Below are 9,843 nucleotides of genomic sequence, written 5' to 3'. Positions count from 1 at the left end.
ATTCTTTCTAACCTTGTTTGTTCCTATAAAAGAAAAGCCATACTCCTAACTCTTGGGGCGCTTGCAGATCTTATGTTCAGAGTATTCTCCCTTATTGGCATGCTCTTTTCAAATGAAATCTTACCTTACCTAGATCCCAATTTCTTTTTAATTTACCACTTCATTTATAATTGTTAATGCCAATCAAATTGTATTTTGTGAACAGAGAAACAGAAGGTCTACCTAGTAACGTGTAATCATTGCAACAAATCAAAAGCAGGTTCAGCCTGACTCAACAGATTTGGCAGGATTTGGAAGAAGATTAAGCAAGACAATAGTTTGGATGCTCAATGCAATTTATTTGCTTGCTTAATAATAAGCAGCCAATACAACCTAAATGCAGTAGCCATATCAAGGGCACACAACACACTTAAAGGTGAAGGATTACAGGGTTTCAAAAGTGTGTTGGCCTAAAAACCAACACAAGGCAGATGGGTACTTTTACTGAGCAGTCTGGGCTCTGGTCCGACATGGTGTCAGCAGAGGGTCTGAGGCTGCTGTTGGGAGGCACAGCTTAGGGTGTGGCGAGGATGGCAGCAAATCTCATGGCATAGTATGAGCGTTGGAGCTGGTCATCAGAGAAGCTGAATGTTAGTCTGTCTCTGTCTGACTCTCAATGAAGTGGCATCTGCACTGGTTTTTATGTCTCACTGATCTGGTCATCTATTGAAAATAAAAATATTTTTTTATTTGTGGGAACGATTCTTTGGGAGGTATCAACCCAGACCATATCATATCTTCTCACAAATGCCTATATCACTTGTTACAGAAAGCTATTTTTCTCAATTTCTTTTTTTACATTATAATTATGGTTGACACATTTACAATGATTTGGGGATTCAAGATCATTAATAGCATTTCAATACACAACATATAGACAACTCCTAAGTCACCTATCAGTGTCCTTCTGACTAGATCATATTTTTCTTCTCCGATAGGATGGGCTTATCAACACCCAATTCAACTTCATACTATATTCAATTAGTTAATTATCTGTATTAAAATTATTCTCCAGGGGTGGGCCACGGTGGCTCAGCAGGTAAGAATGCTTGCCTGCCAAACCCGAGGACCCGGGTTCAATTCCCAGTGATTGTCCATGTGAAAAAATAAGAATAAAAAAATAAAAATAAAATTATTCTCCAGGATCAATTTCTTTTAAAGTATATATATTTTCAAAGACAGCAGTTATAAAATAACTTGACACAAGTGTGCCTGAACAGGATCTAGAATTAAAGCAAATAATTACCTTGATAATAATTCATAAATAAATAACATGAACATATGGAAAACAAGTCCATTTTAAGTTTAAAAACTTACCAATATTGTTAATCAGTGGATCAGAGAAAATACTTATAATGTTAAAAAAGACAATGTTATATATTCTATTAAATTATAGTATCAAAAATGACTACTATAAATATTCCAAGGCTTAAATACTTTTACTATTTATAAAGCAATTAATGCTTGTGAAATTAAATTTTACAAACCGTATGAAAACTAAATTTGATCATTTTTGAATATATGATAGGGATAAAGCATTGCCCTTGGCAAGATTATTACCTTTAATTCCATTTAAATTTATAAATATTCAGTGTACAAAATTTTGAAAATAATGTAAGGAATAAAGATGGGCAAAAAACCTGTAGCATGCTATAGATATAAATATTTTTCCTTGTTATAATAAATATATGTATCTCAATTTTCCCTCCCAATCTCTTTTTCCTTCCCAATCTGACTTCCATAAATGAGATGTATTATATATAATTTTAACATATTGTATATTAATTTTTAGAAATCAGAATTCTGATATATGCTATTTTTTTGTTTAACTTTCATTGAACTAACTAAAATGACCTTCCTTTATGCTAAACCTCACCCCATTTCAGTTCAGTTTTCACTACTCCCATAGAAACAGTTTCAGGCTTCATTGCCCTGCATTCCTAGGGCCAAATCCTGGAACACATGAGTCCACCTTTTGAAAGAACAGATAACTCACTTTCCTAAACCACAGTGTAAAATGGAGACGATAACTTCCTCAAGGCCTGAGATGGAATTAGGTGAAATGAAGAAAGTTAGACATTCAGCATAATTACTCACCTAGTTCAGGGAAAATGAATTCAGTAAGGATGATTGTGGATGGTCTGTTCACAATTTGATCTTCTATATTGTGGGAATGTATTTTGTCCTCAATATATTTTACATTTTTTTCTTATTTTATCTCAGAATCAGACTTACACTTTTCTTTCTAGAATTTTATTTTCTCTAATATTGCATTTCGCAACAAAATAGCATTAAGTAGATCCTTTTATGATAGGGGGGAGCAGAAATCCTATTTTTTAAATGTTTTGATTTAGGGAGAATTGAAAACCATTGATGTATACGCATATGTGTGTATTTTACTTACTTTTATGCTATGCCTCATATTTTTTTGAGAAAGAATCTTGTGAAGATCATTTAAGTAGAAATGCATTCCTTATTATTCATTAAGAAGAATCAATATTATAAAAATGCAGTATTATTTTAAATACTCTGCCTTTCAAATTTATCATTTGTGGTATGAATATTCATTTCCATGCTCATATCCTACATTGTTACCTATCTCACACGCTCCCTTTCTTTATATTTCCATAATAATCTGGAACATGTCCTCATCAATTGTATGATAATTAATATCTAGACACCTAACATTTCTGAATGTTATATTCTTTTTCTTAACCTTATGCACTTTACACCATGTCTACTTCTTAAAATCCAGCTTAAATCTGTATTCTAAAAGTGTTTCTGGATTATCTCATAATAATCATAACCTCTTCCTTCTCTACAGTGCCATGTCATTTTTCGTGTATTAATTAATGAGTTTATGAGATAAAAAGGGATCTTCCAAGAAATTTAAGGAGTCTATCATAGTCAGGGGAGGGGGAATATAACAGGAAATGGTAGGTGAGAAACTAGGAAGAAGAAAAAGAGGATCAAATTATGATGGGACTTGTATACGAAGAGGACGAACTAAAATCAAAATGAGATACCCACTTTAGACTAACCAAAATGGTTAAAATTTAAAAAAAAAAAACAGATAATACTATGTGTTGCTATAAAGGTGGCATGATTAGAATTCTCATATTTCCTGTGGGCATATAACTTGCAGAATCTGCGGTATCTATTAAAGCTGAACATGTGCTGAATTTATGACCCAGCAATTCCAATCTGAGATATGGTGCCAAAAGAAATGCTTATGTATGTGTGCATGTTCACTGAAAGAAGTACAAAAATATTCATAGCAGCATTATTCATAAAAGACAAAAATTAGAAACAACCTAAAAGGACAGCACTACAATGGATAAATAAATTTTGGCATATTCACACAATGCAGCAATGAAATTGTCCTCAGCCCTTACATTCACCAATGTCACTGAATCTCACAAACAATGTTGAGTGAATGAAGGCACAGAGAAAAGAAATAATGCCATATGATTTCATTTATTATATAATTCAAAAACAATCAAAACAATGATTACATGGTGAAGTAGGAAAAAGTAACAAATGGATAGGGACTCGAGAATCCTTCGAGAGTGTTCCTTATGTTTTAACTTCTTGACCTAAGTATGTTCATGCTGTAACAATTCATCAAGCTATACCTTTATGAATTCTTTACTTTTAGGTACATAAAATAATTTATTTTAAAAAATTAATTGACTTTCATAAAAATCCAGATTCTCTGAAAAATTTGTAATATTTTTCGGTACTGAGACTCAAGGCTTCAGTTGATACCTTCAGAAGGAGCATGTGCCATCCAGTTTATCAGTTTTTACCACTTTACCTAAGCTAAATAAGTTGCCATCCCTCCCTGCATTCATTTCTGAGGTTGTTTTTCCTATACGTGACCTACTTAATCACTAACGTCACCTGCATGGGACCTGTATGTGCATGATTTTCTACCAGAACCATAAAACACTGGAAAGGAGGATTACCTTTAGGCAAATATAAGTTCACCTCTCTTTTATCAGCTAAACTGATACATGAAGAATTATGGATGTGGATATGTTATAAGTGTTAGGCAGGAATTTAACAGAGTTCTTGACTTGGGCTCATGATTATCTTGGAAGTCAGAAACAGGACAATCTGCTTGGAGGAATGCCAGAGACAAGGTAGGACAATTTAAGAATTTGTTGGATGTGTGCCGTGGAGAGGAAGAGACAAACATTAGAACAAATAGCAAGATTTGGGGTCAGAACAGAAAGTCTATTTGAAGGTAAGAGACACCAGGAACTTTTAATGGCCTAAGTCAACATATTTGCAGTACATTATCTGTCTCTAGCAACACTCAGGTATCCACAGATAATAAGGAAGAAGACTTTGTAGTAATTCTCCAGGCCTCTTGTGATTTCACACAGCAGGTGTGAAGGAAGTGCAAAGTGACAGGAAATTTAGTTACAGCAAAAAAATTTTGAAGTTATGATGCAACAGGAGATGTATATAAGCATATACACACTCACACTTAAACATATATATGAATGTATGTGCATTATAAATATATGTTAGACTATGTATGTGTGTGTGTGCATATGTATGTTTATATATTAGATTATTGGAAATTTAACATGAATATGGTGGAAGTGAGAAAACAATCCATCATGGGAAGTTATGAGGGCAGAAGTTAAATATCTTTGGCATTTTGCCTGGATCTAAACCATGCTTTAAGATCAGAGAGGCAGAAGTATCTCTTTTGAAATGATCTGGGATGGTTCATCTCTGGACACTGAGGAACCTGTATTAATTTTGGTTTTGGAAGAAATCTGTCTCTGGGACCTTCTCGAATTCAATGTCTTATGTCCTCTCCCAGGCTTTCTTGACTTGCTAATCTTCAGGGGTCACAAACTGAGGTAACAGCCCCTCCAGCTAGCACAGGAGTATTAGGCCAGTGCTAAGTGCCTGCCACTTTCAGATAATAACATTTAGAATCCCAGGGCTTAAATTCCATTTTCTTATTAAAATGAAGTTATCAGTGCACACAAGAATGCTGGAAAATTTGCTCCCTTCTAATTTATTCATCTCTTTTTATGTCTCTATTTTATACCTGCACCAAGGTGATTAGCCATAATTTCAACTCTTAACTTTTCACAGTAAATTGAGATTATTGTTTAAAGTGATGTTAATATGTGAGAGTCAAAATAATATCGATCATTTGACTAAGATGGGTAAAATCACAATCTGCAGACAGCATTCCAGAAATTGAATAAGAGTGACAGGGTCTGGCATTATCTTATTCCTTTGATAGAAGAAAAATTCCTACTTTTTAGGGTGCCATAGTTAAATACACAGGAATTAACCTTGAATGAGAGAATGGAAAAGTTTGTTGTGTTTGGGTATTTGTGTTTGTCTGCATGCATATGTGAGTGAATATTGTGACTGCATCTGTTAAACAAAAAATTTAATAAGCTAGTTTGCTTCTTAGAAGGCTATTCATATTCTTTTACTGTTTTGCTTTCCTTTCCCTAGTTCAAGAGAGCACATAGTGGCATCCTATTGTTATGACTGCCTAAATCCCTCACCAACTCCTCCTCTGACTTCATTTCATTTCCACTAGTTCCAGTGAGCATCATTTTACATGATAATTTAATATGTTATCACATGTTGAGAATTTCTTAATATATTTTACTTCCATGATTATTTTTAACAAGTAATGAAATGATTTCATAAGGCCTGTATTTTATTAAGGAAGAAATTTAAGGCCTATATTTCTATATATGGCATATAGAAATAACTATTCATCCTAAACATGAGATACATTTATAGCCATTGTGTATATGCTTTCTGTCAGAGGATATATTTATAAACATATGCATACGCATAAACTGTTTGGGGTTTTGAAAAACCCCTTAAAACTCTCATCCCTTTCCATCTTCTAGAAGGCAAATAGTCTGCATTGCTTTTACGCACATTGAGGAGGTCACTGTCATCCCTCTGAAGAGCCCTCCTTTCCTTGATCCTCACTAGCTCCATGCAGATTGAAGTCTCATTGTCACTCAGTGTAGCTGACCAGAAAGCTGACTCCCTTCCCTGACACTCACACCAAATAGGGAAAGGAGATTGGTTCTAAATGCATTTCACGAATTTCCACTAGTTATAAACTAGTGGACTAAGTGATCAACTCATCCTTAAAGAAAATATGTGTTTTAATTGCATGTGCATAATTATTAAACATTTAGGTATAGATGTTAATGTTATTACTTTCAATAGCCAAGTGTGTGCCATGTTACAGGAAAGAAATCCTTATATTCTCCAGAAGGCAGCTGTCCTTTATATAATGAAATTCCTTGAAAATCGTATTTGAAAGTCCTTGAAAAAATTGCCCAAGATGCAGCGGTCTTGACTGGTATCCTTACATTCCTTTACAGTTGAAGAACGGAAATGTTTGCATACATTTTTAACACATATTACACATTGATATTACAGAGTTTCCCTTGTGTGATCTGATTGATTTGCCATAAACCATATATTAGTTAAATGTATTTTATTTCTCTGACAGGCTCTTACTCTTTCTTTTCTTTAATTTTTCTATGGTAAATTTTAGATGAAATTTTAATGGTTATCTCTAGGGAAAACCATTTTTACAATGAGTCTTCATGTGCATCTCTGTATACTCTTGCACTTAACATCATCTGCCACAGTTTCTGACAAAATTTATTCCATGGGACACACTGTAATTTCTCTTAGGTTCATTGTTTCAAAGAGTTATTTTTAAAGTTGATGCTGTGACCCGTGCTCAACATCTTTATCTCTCTCCAAATTCGTACGTTTCTCTTCTTTTCTGAACGGGGTAATGGGGATAATCAATAGCAGTGTTAATGGACAGTTCATCCTGGTGGGCTTCTCTTACCAACCCCAGCTGGAAAAGATACTCTTTGTGATTGTTTTGGTATCTTATCTCCTAACCCTTCTGGGAAATACAGTCATTATTCTGATCTCCTCCATAGATCCCAAGCTCAAAATACCCACATACTTTTTCCTCACTCACCTCTCCCTAGTAGATATATCTGTTTTCCTACCAGTATCATCCCCAGCTGCTGTAGAACCCAAGGGGACCAGCCAAGGCCGTCACATCCTTGGGTTTTGCTGTCCAACTCTGTGTCTCCCTGGCTGTGGGCTCCACTGAGTGTGTTCTCCTAGCTGTAATGGCTTCTGATAGCTGTGTTGCTGTTTGCAAACCCTTCCACTGTGCAATAGTGATGAATCTAAGGCTGTGCCATGCTCTTTCAGGGGTTGTGTCACTGAGTGAACTAGGAAACAGTGTCATAGGGAGCACTGTCACCTTCAGGCTGCCTTGCTGTGGACACTGGTGGCTCCATTATTTCTTCTGTGAGGTGCCCTCCATGATCAAGCATGCATTTATGGACATCCACGGCAATGTCATCCAGATATTTGTTGCTTCATTTGTCTGCCGCTCTTGACCTTAGCACTGATACTGATATCCTATAGACATATAGCCAAGGCAGCCCTAAGGATCAGGTCAGTTCAGGTCTGGCACAAGGCCCTGGAAATGATCCCACCCGATGGTGGTGACTGTCTTAGCTCATCAGCTCCTATGCCCACACTCATGGGAAATTAATCTCTCTCTTCTATATAGTGGTGACATCAACCCTCAATCCCTTCATCTATACACTGAGGAATAAAGATATGGAAGAATATTTCACAGAGACCTAAGCTCACAAAACATGTTGCAGAGTACACACCATGGCAATTTTCTAACCTGAAGGTCATATTGTGTATTCTTTTAGTCAAGAGCTTTACCAGTCTATAAGGAACAGATACACTTTTCAGTCTGCATTATTGTATTTTGTTTGGCCTCAGAACTTTATATTCTTTCCAATCTCTTTCCCAAGCATCTTTAGCCTATGTAAGGAAATATTTCCCCATATTTTTAAATTTTTATTTATTTTTTATTTTTTATTTATTTGTTTTTCACATGGGCAGGAACCAGGAAATGAACCCGGGTCCTCTGGCATTGCAGGCAACCATTCCTGCCTGCTGAGCCACCATGACCCTCCCCATATTTTTAAACTATCTATTGTATCATTTCTGTTTCTCTCTGTCCCTTTCTTTCTGCACTTTTCTCTGGCCATCTTTTCTTTTGTTTTTCTTGTCCTTCCTTCTTTTTTTTCCTATCTTTTATTCCTTCCTTTCTCTCCATTGTTATGTGCATTTTGCCTTCTGTTTCTACATTATAACTCTTCCCTTCAATATTTTAAAAATCTTCAGAAACATCTCTCTACAAAGAAAGTTTCCTTTTACCGTGATAAAAATCTTTCATTTGACCTATGGGTTACAGTGGAGAGTTAGACTAGAAAATGTGGATTTTAACTCCACAACTTCCTTTTGAACATATGTAAGTTTTTGTTTAACCATTTTGTTTCAAGTCTACTTGAGACAAAAAGTAGAGTGTGAGGGTAGTTCAGTGGTAGAATTCTCACCTGTCACGTAGGAGATCCTGGTTCAATTCCTGGCCCATAAACTTCCCAAATAAACAAAGAAACCAACAAAAACAAATAAACAAGCAAAAATTCAACAAATGGTGCTGCAATAACAGGATACCCACATGGAAAAAGAATGAAATGTTACCCTGCCATACAGCACACACACAAAAAAGTAATGAGCTCTACTAGTATGTTTATTAAGAGACTAAAAAGGTAATAAGAGTAAATCATCTTGTAAGATATGCTCTATAAATATTACTTTATATCTTTGCAATTTTCTATTTATCTGATAGTTGTGTTCTGTCTATTCTGATCTATGTCCATCACTTTCAATTTTATCTAATGATAATTTTTACTGAACAAATAATTGGTTGCCCTTTTTTTTCTGAATGGAAAAACAATTACTTAAAAATATGGGGAAATAAGTGAATATTTATTTTATGCTTGTAATTTAAAAAAGCATAGGATTAATTTTCTCCACTCAATATAAGTGGCATATTTGCTTTTAATGGTTGGAACAGAGGTCAAGGTGTCATTTCCACAAAGGCAGATAGGATACTATGGCAGTAAAGGGTGATATTTGAACTTGGAAATATCACAGTCTACATCTTTTCTTCAGCTTTTATTTCCAGCTGCAAGCCTCTAGGCAAATTAGTTAACATTGCTGAACTTCAATTTCTCCATTTCTAAAATAAGAGCAAGCTCAATGCCTTTTTATGAGTATTCTATGAGATAGTTAATAGCATACAGTAAGATCTCAATAAATGTAAGTTATCATTAGTAAACTCTCAAAATATTCTTAATTATAATGATTGTGTCAGATTGAGTTACCTTGATAACTCAATTTTCAAGAAATAAAGTGTGTCACTCTTAATACTCTACAAAGTTGACTTGTAATATTAAAATGAGTTCTACTTTTGACAGGTGGCCAAATATGTTAGTTGTTTGAAATAAAGATGTACTTTTTCCTAGGCAAGCCAACCTAATTATTCTACCATAACCTAATGATTTTTGGCTCATCTCTAACAATTGATCCTTGTATTTATATCTGCAATTTCCCATTCTCAGATTTTGTTAGGTAATATATTCCTCTCACTAAAGTAAAACTCTAAACAAAGATATCCTTATACAAACGTCATGTAGAATGCCTCATTTTTAGTCTTATAAAAATACCTACACTTCTTCACCAGCTATTGGCAGGTTAGCTGTAAGAAGAGGTCCCAATTGGCAAAGTTCCAATATGGCCCATTAGGTCTATGATTATCCATATTTTTTGGTTTTCCTTATATTTAGTTTTTAATTAACCCCAAATCGTTTCTTTCCATTTTCCTCA

At 34.7% G+C, this 9,843-nt stretch overlaps 1 pseudogene; it reads left to right on the top strand.

Annotated features, from left to right (window-relative positions):
* Positions 1-6,859: 6,859 nt before the first annotated feature.
* LOC143683148 (olfactory receptor 2G3-like) lies at positions 6,860-7,790 on the top strand (annotated as a pseudogene).
* Positions 7,791-9,843: the final 2,053 nt, after the last annotated feature.

This window comes from Tamandua tetradactyla, chromosome 5 (assembly GCF_023851605.1).
Source record: "Tamandua tetradactyla isolate mTamTet1 chromosome 5, mTamTet1.pri, whole genome shotgun sequence".
NCBI lineage: Eukaryota > Metazoa > Chordata > Mammalia > Pilosa > Myrmecophagidae > Tamandua > Tamandua tetradactyla.
This window is presented reverse-complemented; position numbering and strand designations above follow the sequence as displayed.